This window comes from Mirounga angustirostris, unplaced genomic scaffold, assembly GCF_029215605.1.
Source record: "Mirounga angustirostris isolate CCGP_5_RB_7025 unplaced genomic scaffold, mMirAng1.0.hap1 SCAF_14, whole genome shotgun sequence".
In the NCBI taxonomy this organism is placed as follows: Eukaryota; Metazoa; Chordata; class Mammalia; order Carnivora; family Phocidae; genus Mirounga; species Mirounga angustirostris.
In genome coordinates this window covers 34,967,518-34,986,972 of record NW_026991722.1, presented here as the reverse complement: position 1 = coordinate 34,986,972, position 19,455 = coordinate 34,967,518, and the positions used below count along the sequence as shown (strand labels likewise).

The 19,455-nt window shown below is 52.9% G+C and overlaps 1 protein-coding gene across 14 annotated transcripts in view; it reads right to left on the bottom strand.

Moving 5' to 3' along the window:
* Positions 1 to 19,455, bottom strand: part of CELF4 (CUGBP Elav-like family member 4) — a 293,550-nt gene that overhangs the window by 248,400 nt on the left and 25,695 nt on the right. The gene's annotated exons all lie outside the window — the stretch shown is intronic.

Genomic DNA, 19,455 nt, shown 5'->3' with positions numbered 1-19,455 from the left:
GCCCTTGAGGAGGGAGGGGGAGGCCTGCAGACGAGGGATAGTGTCCCTCATGTTCCCTAGTCTGTGCTTTCTCCCCTCAAGCCCTAGGCACCTGAATTAGCTGAGCCTGACTCCAGAATGGGCTGCCCCCCTTCCCCCTCCCAAGCTCCTGGGAACAGCCCCTTCCTTCTGCCCATACCCTGGGCCCTTGGGCAAGGCCAGCAGTACCAGGCAGGGTCCAGAACCAGAGCTGCAGAAACCACACCTGAGTGCTGGGTATGTTTGGTACCTTTCAGAGGACATGCTTAGTGATGTGCGAGTTACACAAGGCATGACTTTTCATTCTCATTTTATGATGTAGGAATGAAGGCCCAGAGAAGGACTATTTGGGCAGCCACTGTCTTCTCGCTGAGTAATTCAGGGAACAGATTTTGGAGCTGGTCTCTGGTCCAGAAGGGCTTTGAGTTACCTGTTGACCCAACTGGCTGAGGGCTATAGGCTTTGGGTGGTTGTATGGAGAATAAAGTGGATTTTTTTCCCTGCATCGTTGAAGGGTGTGAGGGGCTGGGTGGGTGGGGGGATAACAGGACTTAAGAGCAGAGCTGGGGATGGGGCGCCTGGGTGGCTCAGTTGGTTAAGCAACTGCCTTCGGCTCAGGTCATGATCCCGGAGTCCCGGGATCGAGTCCCACGTCAGGCTCCCTGCTCAGCAGGGAGTCTGCTTCTCCCTCTGACCCTCCTCCCTCTCATGCTCTCTGTCTCTCATTCTCTCTCTTGCAAATAAATAAAATCTTAAAAAAAAAAAAAAAAGAGCAGAGCTGGGAGTCCAGGGCCATTAGTGTTCTCTGGAAGCCCCTTCTAGCCTGGCTGGCACCTGGGGAACAAAAAAAAACCCCATTTCAAAACCCCTAGCACTGCTAGTACCACCTCAGGCTGGGGCGGGGGCTTCGGCCTGGGTCCTAAGACATTTCTGGGATTATCCCTTCCCGCACAGAAGGAACAGTCTTAGGATGTCTTGCAGTTGCTGGTGGTTACTCGGTCCCCATCAGACTGCCATGCCCATGGGAGATGTTCAGTCCATGATTTAAGTGAGTAGAGTGTTGATGCCAGAGCCTCAGACGTCAGGACACAGGTGGGCTGAGCAGTGGGGGCTTTGGAGTTCTCCTGGCACCTTTGCAATCATGAGGAAAACCCCTCTGCCCATTGCCAAGGCCCTCCAGGCCCCTTGGCATGGGGATGAGTCCTTTGAAGGACCAGGGGATCGCTGGGATCTTTTGAAACAGATGAAGACACCACCTGCCCAGGCAGCCTCCCATAACTGGGGATGACGGAGAGGATGGGAGTGTGTCAGGGAGCCCTGGGGCACATCACACAGAGTGAGGAGGGAGCCCTCACGGAGCCCGGACTCCAGGCTCACCTCTGCCACCAACTAGCTGAGTGACTGTGGCCCGGCTGATCTCTGAGGTCCACGGCCAAGTGTAAAATCCGCCAAATGCCCTCTCTGATGTTTCAGGCACGAACACAAATGAGCACGTATGGAGAACTGTGGCAAGTAATAATGGCCCCCCAGCCCCCACCCCACGCACACACGCTCTTTTCTCTCTTCAGGCCCCTGTAATAGATCATACAGGATGGATTACATTAATTTTCTATAAACTATATCAACTTGAGTGACATGTCCTTAAGGGTTGGCTGATTGATATCTACAATGCGGTCTTATAATCTAAAATCATATTAATATTAATATTAAAGATTTTCTGTCCTTTACGCGCACCATTAAATCTGGAGTATAAGGTGAAATTGACAACATACATTTTGACAGCTTATCTATAATAAATATGCAAATCTTGATGCCCACATGTCATCACAGATGCACCGCAGCGCTCTGAAGATCAAAGCGTGCCTGTCTCCTGTGTGACATTTTCAGCGGAGGATCAGAGCACACGTCTGGGCGGCAGGAGCAGCGCGGGGTGCGCCTTTGCTGGCGGTGACCCTGGCCTCTCCTGTCCTTCATCCTGCCAAGCAGGCGGGAGAGCCTAAGGAGTACCAATCCTAGAGAACAGGGGACACCAGCTCACGTACCCTCTGGAACACGGGAAAATCAAGCTTCCCTCTATATTTTTCTGAAGTCACAAAGGGACAGGTTGTCTTCTGCAGCCACCTGGTTAGAGCAGGTTATGATCACTCAGCACTCAGTGAGGTTAAGAGTTAGGACTCCTGAGTTGGCCGCCCGGGTCAAAGCCTATCTCTGCCACTAACCTCTGCTCTTAACCTCCTGCATCAGCATGTTTCCGCATCTATGAGAGGAGAGAAATGGTGCCTCCCTTGTGGGAGAAATGTGAAGACCCAGGGAGTCCCTACAAGCCAGATGCCCAGCATACACTGTGGCACCTCACAAAAGGACAGCTCTTCCATTTCTAAATGGGTCCCACTCCCCCTGATGCCTGCAACTCCTTCCTGTCCCCGTGTCCCTGCCCTTGCCATAATTACAGAGTCTGCCGCTTAGCACAGTGCACATCTTGGCTTCTCTGCTGGCCTGTGCCAGACGTGAGCTCCAGACGGCAGGAAGCACGCATCTCCCTGCGCCCCTCTCCTGACCAGGACCCAGGGAGGGTTGACACAGATGGGGGAGGGACTGAGATTGGGACCATAAGGGGAGATCTATTCATCTGTCCCCTGAGACTCTGCCAGGTCCGACTAGATAGCGTGTGTGTGTGTGTGTGTGTGTGTGTGTGTGTGTGTGTGTGTTGGAGGGGGCAGTGAATCCAGCCTGTAAAAGGCATGATGCTCCTCACTCACATCAGCAGGGAGGTTGAGAGAAGAGCTGAGGGAGGGCACAGAGGAATTTTCAACAAGTGCAGGATTGTTTGTTTGAGAGAGCCCCGGGCCATCACGGAGGCCCATCCTCACTTTACACCTGCTGACAAGGCAGCAGGACCCGCGTGAGGCCCTGGGGCCATATCTCTGATCTCTGGCTTCTTTCAAGCCTCTCTGAGTCCCTCTACAGTGCAACATCCAGTCTCCCTGGTCTCCCCATCAGTTTGATCCGCCACTAGTTTCTAGCACTGCATTTACCCCTTCCCTGTCCCCCTTCCTCCACGAAACCATCCCAATCAGTCCAGCCACCCTGAGCACTTCTGTCTGAACTGTGCTGTGTGAAGACCCACAAGATGATGTTCTTTGTAACACCCCCTTGCATTGTTCTGTAATTGGTTGGCTTGTTCTCTACAACTAGACTGAGAATGTGGGGGTGGGGACTGCTTTGCTTTCTTTTTTCTGTTTCCCTGAGAGTTACCGTGTGGCTGGGTGCAGGTACAGATGTTCTGGGTTTGGATCCTTCAGTACTCTGATCAGAGTGGGAACAGACACAGGGACTCCATGGATCTGGTGAAGCCTTAAGAGGTTCATTTGTTGGGCATCTCCTGAAAGGTCAGAGTTGACCTGGATCCACTCTCACGCTCTTCCAGGTCTCTTTTCAGGCCAGGAGCAGGGCTCAGAGGGACCCTCGATGTTCTTCTGGGATATCAGGAAATCTTTCGTACCCCCCTACCTCCCCTGCAGGGGTCCTCAGTGTCCTGGAGGAAGTTCCACTGTTTACCCCTTATGCCCACCATGTGTTCTCATCCCTGGGTTGCCCCCAGCTCTGAGATCGTGAGACACACAACTGCAGTTCTGACCGAGGGTAAGAAGCTTGGTGACCCAGCCTGGGGAGACAGGCTAGCTGGGGGAGTACCACTAGACGGCAACTGCCCGATGTGGTTCTGGGAATTTCAGGCACTTCATGGGATGCTCATCAACGGACTCCTACCGCTTAGGCTTTGAGTGGTCCTGGGGAGAGGGAGAGATGCTCATGGTCTGCTGAGAGGACGTCCACTTTGAGGGCATTCTTGCTCCCCTGCTCTTTGTCTCCCAAAGTCTCTTGCCACCAACCCCTCCTCGCTCTTCATCCCAGTGGGAAACTTGAGTTTCTACACTGTCTTTAACAGAGAACCGCGGATCAATCATCTACAATTAATCAGTCAACAAGAGGTGAAGAGAGGGGGAGTGGAGGAGAGGAAAGAGTACGTGGCTTTGGGCAACTGACTCAGGCTCGCTGAGCATCCACAACGTCTGTGCTGCACAGATTGCTGTCATTCGGTTGTACATTCATTCCATCTTTCAACAGACTGCTACTGTGAAAGAGCTGCAGGAGCTATGCTGGGTGCCATGCACGGAGGGTAGGAGACAGACCCTGCCCTGCACCCATGGAGCCCGTCTTCTGGGCTGTTGAGGAGGTTCAATGAGCTAATATTTGATTATCACCTGGCACACTGCCTGCATACAGCAATACTCCATAAATGTTAGTTCTTCTCTCTGCCTTGAATGAGTCACATCTGGTTGGAGAGAAAAAGCCACTTAAAGTAGGACCAGAAAATGTTATGGGGGAGGGAGAGGTAAGGAAATGGGTCAGGCTGCAGGGGTGCCTGTGCCAGTGGTGTTGGTGGCTGCCGGGTGACAAGGTGGGTGGGAAGAAGGGAAATGGCCAATTACCGACAGCTTCAAATGCCAGCCACGGGAATAAGGGTTCCAGGGTCTTTTAAAATCCCTTTCTGTCTCCCTCTTCATTCATCCCTTCCCTGCCCTGCCTCTTTGCTTCCTCCTCCCTCCCTGTCCTCCTCCCTCCTCCACCCCACAATTAACCCCAGGCTGTCGAGATTGCTCCCCGTTGACGAATGTCTTTCCCCATCCCCCTCTCTTTTTTTTATTTGTGTTGACTTGACTTGACAAGCCCTAATCCCTGACTCAGCTCCCACTTCTTGTTAAACCAAAGGTAAATTCTCGGCCGGCGGGGCTGCCTGGAGCAGGAGGATCTAGACCGCGGAGCAGCCGCGGGAAATATTGATATTAGCCGACCTCTAGCGCCGGCCGCCCGCGGTGAAAATAGGACGCGGGGCCAATCAATTACCGAACCATTAAGGGCAGGGAGCGGGGAGGAGAAGAAAAAGAGCGGGCTCCTCCACCCTCCTCCCTCGCGCCGGCCGTCGCCTCCCCAGCCCCCCGCCCCGGGGGTGCCGAGCTGCGTCCTGCGCTCCGCTCCCGGTGCGCTCCGGCCGCGGCCGCGGGCGGTCAAGGTCAGTGACCTCAGGCGCGTGACCGGAGCCCCGGCGGGGCGGGGCGGGGCGGGGGCGCTCCAGTCTCCGCGGCGCGGGCCCATCCCGCTGTCGGCTTGCCGCTGTCTTTGTCTGCGCCTCCCTTCCTCTCCCCGGGCCTTCTCGATCTCCAACCCTCCCTTTCTCATCCTGCCCTCCTCCTTGTTCTCTTTGTTACAACCTCTCCTCTTTCCTCGGGCCTCCTGCTCGTCGGACCACCCCTCTGTTGTGTCTCTGCTTCTGCCTCCCTCCTGAGCTGGCCCCTGGGTAGCTCCTGCTTCCCGTCCCCCCCTCAGTGTGCTCTGTGCACTGTGGGGACTGCCCCCGTCACCACCAACTGCCTAAGGCCGATGGCCCTCCCTCCAGATTTCCCATCAACACGTGTCTTCACCAACAGGAACCAACATCAGGCCCTTCTGATTTGGGGTTCATGACTTCTGGGAATTCTTTCCATTTTTAATTTGCTCCTTCTAACTCAGACAACAGCCCTGTGTTAGGAGAGAGGGCCCCCCACATCTAGATGGGGAGCAAGCTGTGCTCATGGCAGACAGAGCCTCTTTGCAGGTGGGTTCCTGAGGTGTGTGGAGGGAAGCGGGGGCAACCTTGCAGTGTTTGTGTGTGTGTGTGTGTCCGGGGGGCGGATTCTGGGTGTCTGTGACCAGCTTTGGGCAGCTGGAGGTGGGGGTGGGGGTAGACAAGTTCTGGACATGAACAAGTTTTTAACATTTCTCCTATGGGGGAGAGAATCTTCTGGTTTCTTGAGTTGACCCTTTCTAGGGGGTGGGGAGGGAGTAGGCTCATTTGTCCTGTGTGGGCTCATTTGGTGACTGGCTGAGTGGTCTATAGTATCTCCTGAAATTTCCGTGGGTTCTTAGATAAGCAAATGGGATTGAGGAAATCTTAAATTTATCAGATATGGTGTTGGAGGGAATAAACAATACTTTTTTACTTTAAAGAAGGAGACTGCATTTTACACAATTTTAAATAATAATAAAAATCCCTTTGGCAAGTTCCCTTGGTCACAGTGCCCCAAGTGTGGCCCCACACCTGCAGTATGGGCAGGTGGGCATCACCTAGAAATCCATTAGAAACGCAAAGTTCTTGGGCCTCACCATCTATTGAATCAGAAACTGGGAAGGGGCTTGGCCCTCTGTATTTAACCAGCCCTCCGGGGTCTCTGAGGAGCACTGAGGTTAGAGCACCACTGACCTGGGTTATCCCTGCAGCTCTGGAAGATAGGTGGTGGGGAAATGATTCTATCTTCTTTTTACCTCTGGAGGAACAGTGACAGAGAACCATGGCATGGCCAGACGGCAGCAGGGCCAGGGATAGGACTATTCCTAGTTTTTGCGTGAGGCAGCCTTTAAGGGTGTTAGGGGGTGCATTTTATTTCAACTCACAAGCACCCCTCAAAGGAGGTAAATAGGACACCTAGGGAGGTGACTGAAATTTGCCTGGCTGTGAGCCTGCTTATAACCTGTAGGGTTATAGTGATTTTTGAGCTCCTCTAGCCAGTGTTCAGAGCTTGGGAGGGGGGAGACTTGGGGTAGAGTCCCTTGCATGAAAAGTAGGATGATTCTTTAAGACTGGTTTTTTAGCTGGACCATTGAAAGCGGCTTGTTGTAGAGCAGCATCTTTCATCCCAACAGCTCACCTCAGGGTTTTGCCAGGCACCCTCTAAAATACAGACTCCAAGATCCCCCTCCTGACAAATGGGTTCCAAAGCCGGGATAGAAGGGACTGCTAGGGCCTTGGGAACCTCCTGGGAAAAGCTTTGGTGTCCAGTGGATATCGTTTGAACACCAGCTCTGCCCTTTATGTGCAAGTCATGTAACTTGGCCATCCCGAAAGGGCTTGATTTGTAGGGTATAGTCACTGCCCCAATTCCTTGAGAGCTCGGCAACAAGCCACTCTGCTTCTCTGGGCCTCAGTTTCCCCATCTATACAGCGGAAAGTTAAACTAAAAGGCTCTCCAGCTGTAACAAACCATGGTTAATACTATCAATGTATGTAAGCCCCAAATAGCATAACATCAATTAGGAGGACCCTCAACCCACGGCAATAGCCTTTCCACTATCCCCAACCCCCTTTCAGGAAGATGAGCGCAATTCCCTCATAAATGAGTGCAATTGTTAAGAAGAAAAGGGCAAGCCCTGGGCTTTGTAGAGCACACCAACAGCCCCAAAACGCAGCCTGAGCTCCCTGACACTTTGTCACCATCGCTCCAGCCTGTGACCTCTGGCTACAGGAAGTCTTGCCTGCAGAGGGGGCCCAGTGTGCGGACCCTGCTGGACTCAGGTCACCGGCTGGGGCCCACTGGAGCAGGCGAGGTGCTCCAGCCTCCTCCAAACCCTTTTTTACTCTCTATTACCCAGAAAACGGAATTCATTAGAATCCTCCATTTTCTGAGAAGTTGGGCTAATCAAGGTTTATATGTAGCATCTTTTTTCCCCCCAGAAGAGTAAAGTGAACTGACGTTTCCACCAGTACTTGCTGAAACGGCTGGGGTAGGACCTGATCCTCGGAACTGGAACATCAGACGGTGCTGGGGGCCAAACCGGATGTGCCCCTGAGAATACAAGCCAGTAGTGGAGGAGATGGGGGAGGGGGGATGTCCGCTGGCTTTCCAGACTCTGGGAGGGAGGGGGATAAAATATTTCCTGTTGTCATTTGTCATCTCCAACCTACAATCTCAGTGCATTTTCCTGCTCCTTCCACGGAAGTGCTGCCTCCTCCGAGGAGCTGCCCTGGCCACAGGCTCCTGACATCGCTCTCCCCGACCTTCCACAAGCCTGTGGACCCAACCGCACAACTTTGCACTTGGTTTCAGACTGCCCCATGTTACTCCTTAAATCTTCTCAGGGTGTACTCTACTCCCCAACCGGATTTTAGATTCCTTTAGGCTAAGAGAACTCATGGGTCCCTGCAGAGTTTTAACACACTGCAGGCACTGGGTAGATACTTAAAATCACAGACAAGGAAGAGCTAATAGCATCCTTACAGATCGGCAAGTCTGACCGTGAGGTTACAGGTGAGGGAACCGAGGCCCAGGACTGCAGAGTGACTTGGTCAAGGCCTCGTAGCTGGTGTCAGGGCAGGAACTGAAACCCGGGTCTTGGCAAAAATGGTTTTCTGGGTAGACACAATGTTAGTAAGGAGTTCAGGAGAACGGGATTCAAAAATAATTTAATGAGAGCTTCAATGGATAGAATCTCTTTGGAAGCCAATGTCAGTCAAAATGTAGAATGCTCAAATCTACTGAAATAATTTCCCTTGGAAGAATTTATTCTACAGGTGGAATCGTACATGTTCGTAGTGGTTGTGCACAAAGATGCTGATGGTGTGTGAATTGTAATGAAATAAAGCAAAGCTAGAAAGAACCTAATTATCTATCCGTGGGGACCTGGTTATGATAAATTAGTGCATATCTGGACAACAAAATACTCTGCAGCTACTAAATGGAGTAAGTTGATCCTTAAGCATGCCGATCTGGAAAGATCTGAGATATATTGGAAAGTCAAAAGTCAAGGTGCACAGCAGCGTGGGGAGCATATTCCAATTTCCACAACAGGAAGTGTCTGTGTTTGCATGTATCTGTGTGTACTTGACATATTTCCAGAAGAATACCCGGGAAACCACTCCTTCTGGTGAGTGGGATGGGGTCTCGAATGGAAGGGAGAATCACACTTCATTGTACCCCCTTCTGTACTTTTTACCATGTGCGTGTGTTATTCTTATAATAATAATTTTAAAACCTCAACACTGCAGTCTCCTAGCTCAGCATTTCTCCCCACTGTACCAAGCCACCTCTCTTGCTGTTATTCTTCTGTAAATCGGTAATTTGGAGTCTAATTGACAAAATTTCAAGTAGGTAATAAACAACAAACAAGCCATCTGCTCTTAGCTCATCCCTTTATTTTTTTAACCCCACCATTGCTTTCCCAGGGAACTGAGGCTGTGAAAGGGGTGCAGCACGGGGTTAAGAACCAGACTCTCGGGGCGCCTGAGTGGCTCAGTCGTTAAGCGTCTGCCTTCGGCTCAGTTCATGATCCCAGGGTCCTGGGATCAAGCCCTGCATCAAGGCACTGCTCGGCAGGAAGCCTGCTTCTCCCTCTCCCACTCCCCCTGCTTGTGTTCCCTCTCTTGCTGTGTCTCTGTCAAATAAATAAATAAAATCTTTAAAAAAAAAAAGAACCAGACTCTCAAGACTATTTGTTGACCAGGCAAGTCCCTCAAGTGCTCTGTGCCTCAGTGTCCTCATCTGTAAAATGGGGATAGTAACAGTTCCAGCCTCCCAGTATTCGTGGGAGAACGGATGACATAATGCATGGATCTGGTCCTCTGGAAGTGCTTGGATGGACGACCCTGACTTCTTCCTCTCATCCAGTGAGCCTGCTCCTGGCCTGAGAGGCAAGCAGGACACAGAACTCCCCATCTGTCCAGTGCTCCATCCCAGATGACATGGGTCAAGGTGCCCATGAGCCTGCAGTCTTTGACCTTGGGGAGCCCAGTCTTGGCTGGACGAAGTACAGCACGCTCACTGCATGAGAGAGATTTGTGGGGAAGCATATAAACAAGGGAGTGTCCAAACAGTTCAGCACCAGCTCCCACATCAAGGAAACAGGAGAGGAATGGAGACAGGGGAACTGGAAGAGAGAAAAGGCATTCTAGGAGGTGAGACAGCCTGTTGCCTTGCCTTCCTACAGAAGCTTCTGGATTTGCTCTGCAAGCAACTGGTGGATTTCTGGAAAAGCTAGGGCTGACCTTTTGAAGGAAACTGAGGTGTGATGCTGGCTGCAGGACAGGGACCTAGATTCTATTCCTAGGGGATTGGCACCCAGTTACCACACAATAGCCACCCCAGCTTGGCCACAGATTTGACATTCCATGGCCTCAGTGTCTAAACCTGGAAAACAAAGGTGCCTGCGCCTCTCTCCCCGCCACCCACCCCGCCCAGGGGCTGTGATTCAGTCAGTGAGGAGTGGGGTGTGGAGTGAGGTGGAGACCCACAGCCCTGGTCCCCAGGGGCTGCCGTGGTCCATTCTGTGGTTTGCTGTGCCCTACACACACACAGTGGACGACAGTCTCTGCACAGATCCAAGTTCTTTTCGTTACATCGGCGTTGACACATGGCCTCACGGTTGTATTGTCCCTAAAAACAGCACCCCTGGTTCATCTTGCAGAGGACAGTGGGCCAGACTCTTTTCCTGAACTTTGGATGAAGGTGTCATAGTAACTATTTATTAATAATAAGACTAACCCGTGGGCTCTTCAGACATACGATCTCCTAGAATTCTCACTGTAACCCTGTGAGGTTCTTACAATTATTGGGTCTGTTTTATAAGGGAGGAAACTGAGTCAGAGAGAGGTCATGGAACTTGCCTAAGGTCTCTGGTGGGTCATCCAGCTTCCCGGCACCCCTGCCAAGTGCCACTCGAGTTGTCCCAAGTCCCAAATAGGCTTCCCCCTATTGCGTAAGACAGGGCTGTCACCCTGGTGCTTTCCTGATTGTGGGTGATCCTGTGCAAGGTCTCAAGTCTCTGTGGCCTCAGTGGAGATGAAACCACGCCCACCCCCCACCCCTCCCCACCCCCGCCTGCCCTGGAAGATGCTCTGAGCACAGAGAAGGGCTTGGCAGGGGTGGGCTATGACCACAGGACCAAATGCTCCTCACCCCCTCCCAACTTCCCATCCCGAGGGGAGGGAGGGTGGGAAGCTGAGATTGGAGGATCCTCCTCAGCATCACATTTGCCTCCTGGGGCACCCCGCTTTGTTTCCCTTCCTCCTTCTGCTGGTGGTGTGGTCACCTTCCAGGGAGATAATGCCTGTGTGCCTCTGTCCTGACAAGCCCTTTCGGCCCTATCTCTAATCTTCTCTGGGTTTAGGATTAATAGACTTTTCCCTCGTTTGGGATCAATAAGTACAGAGAGAGAGAGAGAGAGAGAGAGAGAAAGGAAGGAAGGAAAAAAGTCAGCAGGATTTTAAAAAAAAAGGACTGATAAGAATCTGGTCCAGGTCATCGAACCCTGATGTTGCCGCTAGTATCTCTCTGCTGGGGGCGGCGCAGGCAGGGGACGAGTGGGCCTCGGGAAGGTGTCTCACCTGCCTGGACCGGGAGCTGGGGTGGGGGCTGCCTGTGGGACAGCAGGGTGAAGTCACAGGCTTGTTGAGGGGGCCCCAGGGACACCTCAGCCTCAGGCCAGAGCAGGTTCCGGCCTGAATCTCTGCCCAGGAAGGCTGAGTCCTGAGCTGCTTGTCCTGCCTGAGCTGCCCGTCCCGACAACCTGCCATGTGCTGGAAGCCCCTTCTCTCCAGCAGCTGGTCCCCCACCATGTGGCAGCAGGTCCCCCCAACTGCCTCCTTCCAGGCTCCCAGGATTCCTCGAGGGTGTGGACCGTTGGGCTGAGTTTGCCAACCCGGAGTCCCAGAACCCAAGCTCTTTCTGGGTATTTCACCAAGCCGAGTGGAAACGACACATATCCGCTTGATGAGGCGGGGGTGGGGTGGGCACACATAAAGAGCACCTCGCTGCTTTTAGCAAGAATTCTATCCACTCGGTGTGGCTAACACTGATTGTTGCATGCCGATCTGCAGCTCTGATTAGCCTTTGATTAATAAAAAATGGGGAAGGAAATCAATTATTTATTTAATAACAGCAGTTTGTTTTAAAGGCAAAAGCTTTAAGAAAGCCGAGAACTTGGGGGTGGGAGGGGCCCAGCGGGGGGTCTCCAGAGTGAGGAGGCTTTCCGTCACGGGGTTGGCGCTGTCCTGTGCCCAGGCTGGAGGGCCCGCGCCAGTGGGGCTTTCTGGATGTGGGCTGCCGACCTGAGTGAGGGGAGCCACTACAGCTGGAGTTCTTGAGGTCAGGCCAGCTCGAGGTTGGGAGGGCAGAGCACTGTTTGGTCACTATGGGGAAATGCGTGATCTAGGCCCATCCCCAGCTCCTGTCAGGATCTCTCTGTTGCTTCTGGCCTTAATCTCTTGTGCGCCCACCCCAGGAACTCTCCTCCAGCAGGGGCCTGAGCATGTGGTCCCTAGCCACCAACAGCGGCTCGCATTCCTCGAGCACTTAGCCAGCTTTCCTCTGCCCAGTCCATGCCCGCCCAGGCCTGCCGCCCGACCCAGCCAGCCCTGCTCCTCCCCCCATTCCTCAGATCGCCTTCTCCTTGCAGAGGGCACTTCTGCTGATCTTTGCATTTTGCAATCATATCCATTCATCAAGGCAAAGATCGAAGGACACCCTGCAGAGCGGCTCCCCAAGTCATCCCCTCAGGAGACAGCCTTTCTTCTTTGGAACATTCCCTGCACTTTGAATGTGCCTTTCTGTGGCAGTTTGGGAAAATACGGCTTTGTATTTTATTTCTTTGTAGGTATTTTGAGGGCAGGGGCTGCATTTCAGTCACCTTTGTGACCCCTGGCCTGAGTGTGTGGAGTAATGGATGGAGGGGTGGATGCTACCTTTTGGGGAGACTGTCCCCCATTTATATCTGAAATAGCTTTCAGATTAAAGCACAGATCTTGAAGGGAAATGATAATAGCCTCTTTGAAGGATGCAAAGGAAAAATATGCTTTCACACTTGAGATAATCAGATTAGAGCACATGGGTCATGAATTTGACTTTTTTATTTTCTGGAAGATAAGGAAAAAAAAAAAAGTCAAGTGACCAGTGTTAATTTTCTGACAAAAATGAATCTAACCTTTTGTCAATTGAAATAACTGCCCTCCTCCCTTGACAATGATATTCAAACTCAGTTTTCTCATCTGTCAATTGGGATAACCATTCCTATCCCACTGCACTCAGAGGGCAGTTACAAACCTCAGGAGGAAGAAAAACAAAGAAAGAAAGTGCTCTGTGCACGGAGCACATATTATCTATTTAGGTAATTATCGATTATCTAAAGTTACTGTCTTAGTGCATCTTCTAGAAAGAGGGGCACTGTACAATTATTAATCAGGGGCCAAAGTCTGTCTTTCTGTTTCCATTATCTGGATTTCGCTCATGGAAGTTAAAGTTCCCAGAATTATCATCTGGGTTATTGCCATTATTTTCTTCTGAGCTTACTGGTGTGGGTGGCCATTTCCAGCTTGGAGCCTTCCAGCTAGCTGGCTCAGCCACGCCAGATGCCACACCCTTAGCTTTTGTCAGGACTGGGGGCCTGCAGGTTCAAGGCAGAATGACATATGTGCTTGTGCACAAATGTCCCCTTCACATTGGTGGAGTGCTTTGAGTTTTCCGAAATCTCTGCTTTCACAGACATTATTCCATGAGCTCATCCCCAATTCCCCGGATGAGAGTCAAGGATCCCCATAGAGGGAGGGGGCCACATTTGCTGAGCTGCAGAGAACCTTAGACCTTCTGCCTCCAGCATGGCAGGTGAGAAGTCTGAGAATTGAGGGTTTCCATCATGGAGTTGGTGTTCCTGCCCCCCAACCCCCCAGCCACTGCCCCCTACAGTGGGGGTGGGGGTGACCTAAGTGGGGGGTTTTCTGATTCAAAGAATAAGTCACCTGGTGATTCAAGGGGTGGCTTTAAGGAACATGGACGGGTGAACTCCCAAGCTCACAAACCAGATGAAGTAAAAGGTGACTATTCACATGGCAGAGGATTCTTTCATTTCTAGAAGGATTCCTTATAAGGCTCTTCTGATGAGCAAACACAGCACATTTCAATAGGATTCATTATTAAAAAAAAAAGAAAGAAGAAGAAGACAAAACCGAAGGTAATAACAATTTGCCTCCTATTTCAGGAGCAGCTCTCCTGAGAAGTGAGGCCCACCTGTTTCTCATCAAAGTGCCTGCAAGTCCCTCTCCTGGAGAAAGTGGGGAGCTGCAGAGACGGGGGGGGGGGCGCGGGGGGGGAATGCAGCGGCAGTGGGGGCGGGTGCTGGGATAGAGACATTGCCGTGATCCCATCTGTCCTCTGTCCTTCTCTGACGAGGACACCTGTCGTCCCCCTCTCAGGGGGCAGCGAGGAAGGGAGGTTCTGGAGGCAGGGGCCAGGATCCACCAGTTCCCCACTGTTAGCGGCGCATCCAGCCCTGGCGGACTTACTCCAAAGGCAGATCTCTGACCCTATCAGGGCTGTGGACCTGGCCACTGGGTCCTGCTGGATTGCTCCTCTCTCATTCGTTCCTGACGGGCACCGGTGGGCTCCTGGATTTGGCAATTTTTGCTCAATGGCATCAGAACAGTGTTTCCCGTGTTCACATAGTTAAATTAGTTAGCTGGATAGGAACCTCAGAGATGATGTATCTAGTTGTCAGTCGTAACTTGGTGTTAATGGCACTACAATTTGGTTACAACCCTCACTGTCATTCATCATCAGCCCCCAGCCGGCTGCTTATGGGGGTGCTGGGGATGAGAGGGTGGGGCTGGCGTGGGCAGAGATGTGCCAGCACCCAGGCCGGGCCTGTCTCTCTTCCTTCGGGCAGCGCTCAGGCTCAGTCACCGGGCCGGCAGCCGTTCCCCGGTTCCTGCCACCACCAACACTGCACACCTCTATTTATTAGCATCAGGCTACTTATGCTAATAGCAGACCGTACACTATTTCTGAGCATTAACATCTGCTCCAAGCAGCCGACTTTCGCTTACAGAAACTGATTTCAGCTCAGTCAAGCAGATAAACAGAGAAATCAAAGCAGGTGGCTGAAAGTGAAGGAGGAATTCTCAATTCCTGCATTCAACCGATGAACTTCACTAAGGCCATAATTAATATTCAGATAACTATATTCCGACACATAGAATAAACAAGATCATTTAAAGGATGCAAAATACATCCCCAGGGCCAGAGGGGAAGAAGAGGGAGGGGAAGAGAGGGAAGGGAAGGCAGAGGACTGAATATGAATGCAGACACTTCCGTGCGGGCCTATTGTCTCCTCGGTTGCAGCCTTGAAGGCGAGGATCCAAGCCTCGCAGAGTCGCTTCTGCAGGCTGGCAGGAGCCAGGCCACTCACAACGCTGCACCAAACAAGGGGAGCCCGAGGGGGGCAGCGTCCAGAAGGCAGAGCTGTCTACACCGCGGGCCGGTGGAAAGCAGCTCCTCTCCTCGGGAGGCCGTCCGAAGGAGGGCTGACCCTGGGGCCCCAGCGGCTGGGTCTGCCTCCCTGCACCCAGGCCTTTCCTTCTATGGAATGCCCTGCTGGCAAATCCTTCTTGCCTACGGTTTGCGATTCTAGAATTAAAAATAACGTCTCTGTACGATTTGGATGAGGCTGAATCCAACTCTTTCTATTCAAAGCTACGAGAGACGGTCCATACCTTATTGGGTTAATTTACGTCATTTTGTTGTCTTTCCTAGTCGGTCATTTCAGAAATGTTAAAATAAGACCCGTGCCACCATCTGGAACCAATTCTGAAGCCAGTTGTTCTTGTTGTCCAAAGACCAGCAGTCCCCTGGCTTTGAGGTTTAGACGCCCACCCAGCGACAGTCCCCATGCCACTTGCACGCGCTTGGCAAGATCCTCACCCCGACTCGCTTTGCCGTAGCAGAGAACAACAGTGGGAGTAACAGGAAAAGTGAATGGAACCCATCACCTGGTGTGGTGCACCCTCCGTGCGTGTGTGCGTGTGTGCACGCCTGTGTGCTCTACAGACGGAGAATTCGTGCAAGTGTATGATTTCAGGATGTATCTATGTACCCTGAGCTCGAGGGGACCGTCGGTGACCAGGACCCGGTGTGTGGGATCCAAACCTGAGCCCTGCTGGAGGCGGAGCGGCCACCAGGACAGGGGGATCCCGAGAAGCCCCCTCAGGTGTCCCCTGCTGTCACAAAGGGGGCTGAGCCGGGCCCCATATGAACCCACACGGGCCATGAGCGGAGAGCTGCCTTTGTCCCTCGTGAAGAGGCCCTTGCTAACTTTTGCTTTGCTCTTTTTTTAATTCCTCTAGCCGCGAGGGCTTTGTGGCTAAACAGCGATGACAACAAAATGTTATTGATAACTTTAATTTCCACTTTGGGGAAACATTCATCTCCTTCCCCACGCCTTTGCACATATGTCCTGTTTATGTCCCGTCCTCTGAGAATGGCGTTGACAATGCTGGGAGCCCCGAGCTGTGTCCTGGGTGCTGTCAAGGCTCCTTTGGAACCACTTGCTTTGTGGTTGAAATTTCCCCTGACGCCTGGAATCTTTTTTTCTTTCTTTCTTTCTTTTTTTTTTTTTGGTTTCCTTGGAAATGACTCTCTGAATCACAGTGTTTGCAGCAATGAGGGGGGGCGAGGTGGGAGGATATTCCCTGGAGGGGTGTGGGGAGGGGTGGGGCCAAACAGGCTTCCCCAGGGAATGCTGAGAGCTGCACAGGCCAGTGTGGCTGTGGGGTGAGGCTGGGGGTCTTCAGGAGCCCCTGGGAACAAGCTTTAGGGCCAAAGGTGGGTTGGACCCTGGACAACCGGGAACCATTTCTTCCCTGGAACCTGTCTGCCCACCCCTTGTCTAAGGGAATTGGCCAAGTGACAGCCATCTTCCCAGCCTGAGCTCGGTGTCTCAGCTACAGGGCTCCCCTGCCACACGAGGTGAGGCAGGTGTTGCCATTTGTATTGGCAGAGGCTGACTTGGAGCCAGAGAGGTTGGGGACCCCCCACCCCTGAGTTCGTCAGCGGCAGAGATAGGCCTGCAGGTCCTCCCCCTCAGCCTGGCAAGTCTGACGCGCTCTGCCCCGCTCCTGTGCACCCCCGCACGACCTGCAGACATGCACATCTGCCTTGCAAAGCCACAGGCTCACGCCAACCGCCGCTGCCGCCTGTCTCACTCGCTCGTGCACACACAGCTCCACGGGCCTGGAGGAAGACGAGGATGACACCCCCGGCTGGCACGAGCTGGGTGCTGCGGGCGGAAGGATCCCCACCTTGCTGGGGTATGCGGGCTGACTGACTTCACAAGATTCACAGGCACAGAAGCGGGGACAGACATGCCCTGATGTGGCACCGTCTGGCTTAATCGTCGCCGGCCACAGCAGGTCACATCCTCAGCCTGGTGTTCCCGACACTCCATGCCCCTGGCCGCCCCACCTCTTCCTCCCTCGCATATCCCTTTCCCTCCATTCCCTCCTCTCCTCCCCTCTCATCTCCTGCTTGATCTTGACAGTCATCTGAATCTCCAAATTGTCATCTCCCAAACCAGACATATGCTGGTTCTCAGGGCGAGGACGAAACCTGAACTCAGACCCATATGCTTTAGAGTTTGGGAAATTGCACCCACGCTGGATTGAAGCAGGCCTGTGTACACTCCGAAGACCTGGGCTGCTCGGCCCCGGAACGGGGCTTCTATTCAAGAGGAGTCCCTGGGAAGTCCTTGTGTGTGGGGGGGGTCTTCTGCAAAAGGGACGATCCCAGTGCTGTGAGTGGCCTTTATCATTAAGGCGGGAAGGTCTGGTTCCAGGTCAGGTCTATGTAAAAGGACACGGCTTTTCTATCACGCGTCTGCAAAAGGACATGAAAATTGCCGGTCTTTGGGGACTGTTCCAGGCTGCTCTCTCCACCTTGACTCCACATGCATGGACTGACAGAAGCACTTTCTATCCCATTGGTTGTCTGTGGGGGATTGAGGGATGAACCTCAGAGGTGGTGACAGATGGAGAGTCACTTTGACTTTTCCGAATGGAAACGACAGAAAGCACACCATTTTATGTCACAACCGGGCTCAGGTCCATCATGGGAGAAATCTCTTTCATTCAACCCCAGGGAACGTCCTTTACGGATATACCGATTCTGGGAGGGCCGAGACTTCTCTTGTCCACCCAAGCATGCCCCTGTGAGCCCCACCTCCACGTGGCAGGTGCTCAGGTGGCTCTCCCATCTGGTGTCCCATAATTGCCTCACCCCATGCAGGTGTGTGAGTGTGCATATGTCTCTGCCCTGTGCCCAGAGGGCCTGAGGCTCTGAATCCAGAACCGGGGGCGGCCACTCTATGGCGGAAGCTGCGCAGTGCTCCTGCTGCCCTCTGCTGGCCACATCTGAAAACACAGGCAGCCTCTAGCCCGTGTCTGGGCGCGACCTTCCCGAGGTTTTCAGGACTGACAGGGCTGGCTGCGGACAGGGCTGGCTGCAGGGAGGTGGCGCTGGTGTCTCCCCGTGTGCACCTCTGAGGGCCCCGCTCTCTGTACCTTACGCATAGGGATATGGTCCCTTTTCCTCACCTCTTCATGGTGGAGGGACCTCATGCCTAGTTCTGCTCTTTGCCAGCTGTGCGGTCCTGGGCAAGTTGCCCAGCCTCTCTGGACTTCATTTTGCTCTGACCCATCCTTCAGAGCCCACTTCGAGTACCAGCTCCTACTTGTAACTTTCCCACACAGGACCACGCCCACTGTGGAACGTCCACCTCACCTTCTGCAGCCCGGGCCCTGGGCCTCTTCCTCAGGCTCTCCACCCCTTGAGGGCAGAGACCCCTTCATATCTCTTTTTCTTTTTGAATCGCGCCCAGCACCCACGATGCTGTCTTGACACAGAACAGGCAGTCGACAAATACCTGTTGAAATGATTTGTGTTACAGTGGCTGCCTCGGACTAGAAATTCCCCCAGGTGCTTCCGTGGCTCGGATTCTTTTTCATTCTAATTGTCGCTTGTGGGTTGGTCTCATCTCCCAGGTGAGAATTTAGACCCCAGAGGGCAAGCTGTTGGGGAATAACTGTTCTGCCGCTTCCCTGAACAGAGAGAGCAGTTCTGACTAGTAAAGCAGTTATGCATGTGACTCTCTCTCCCCGGACCAGTACATTTTTAGGGCAAAACAGGAAGATGAAGGCTGTGAAGAACATGCCGGGGCCCACCTCCTTCTCCATTTCTACCCCTCCTCCCATGTGGGCCCCTCCCCTCATCAGCACCCAATCTCTGCCCCACAGAGTCTCTTGCCCTTGTGCCCCTCAACCCTGGCCGGTGAGCTGGTGGTGCCCCCCTACCCCCCGCTGCTTCGCACCAGCTCATCCCAGCCCCTAAACTCCAGGCATGAGGCATGAGGATGAGGCGATCCTCGTGTCTAATCAGAGTTCTCAGCACACTCCCCTATGTGACTCTTCTCCAAGGCTGCCCCAGCACAGCAAACACGGCCTCCTGAAGACAACAGTAACAGCTAATGGTTATTAATAGCTCACAATGTGCCAGGAGCCACGCTGAGAGCTTTGCATGTATTATCTCATGGAATGCTCCTAACAACTCTCCGCCACGGCTCTTTTATTATCTTTATTTTATAAAGAGAAAGCTGAGGTACAGAGAAGTTAAGCCACTTGCCCAAGGTCACACAGCTAGACAGTGGGAGAGTCAACATTTGAACCTAAGCTGTTTGATTCCAGAGCCTTTGGCACATAACGCTCTCCTTCAGGCAGCAGGATGTCTGGGTGGTGGGTAAGGGCTAGGCACCTCT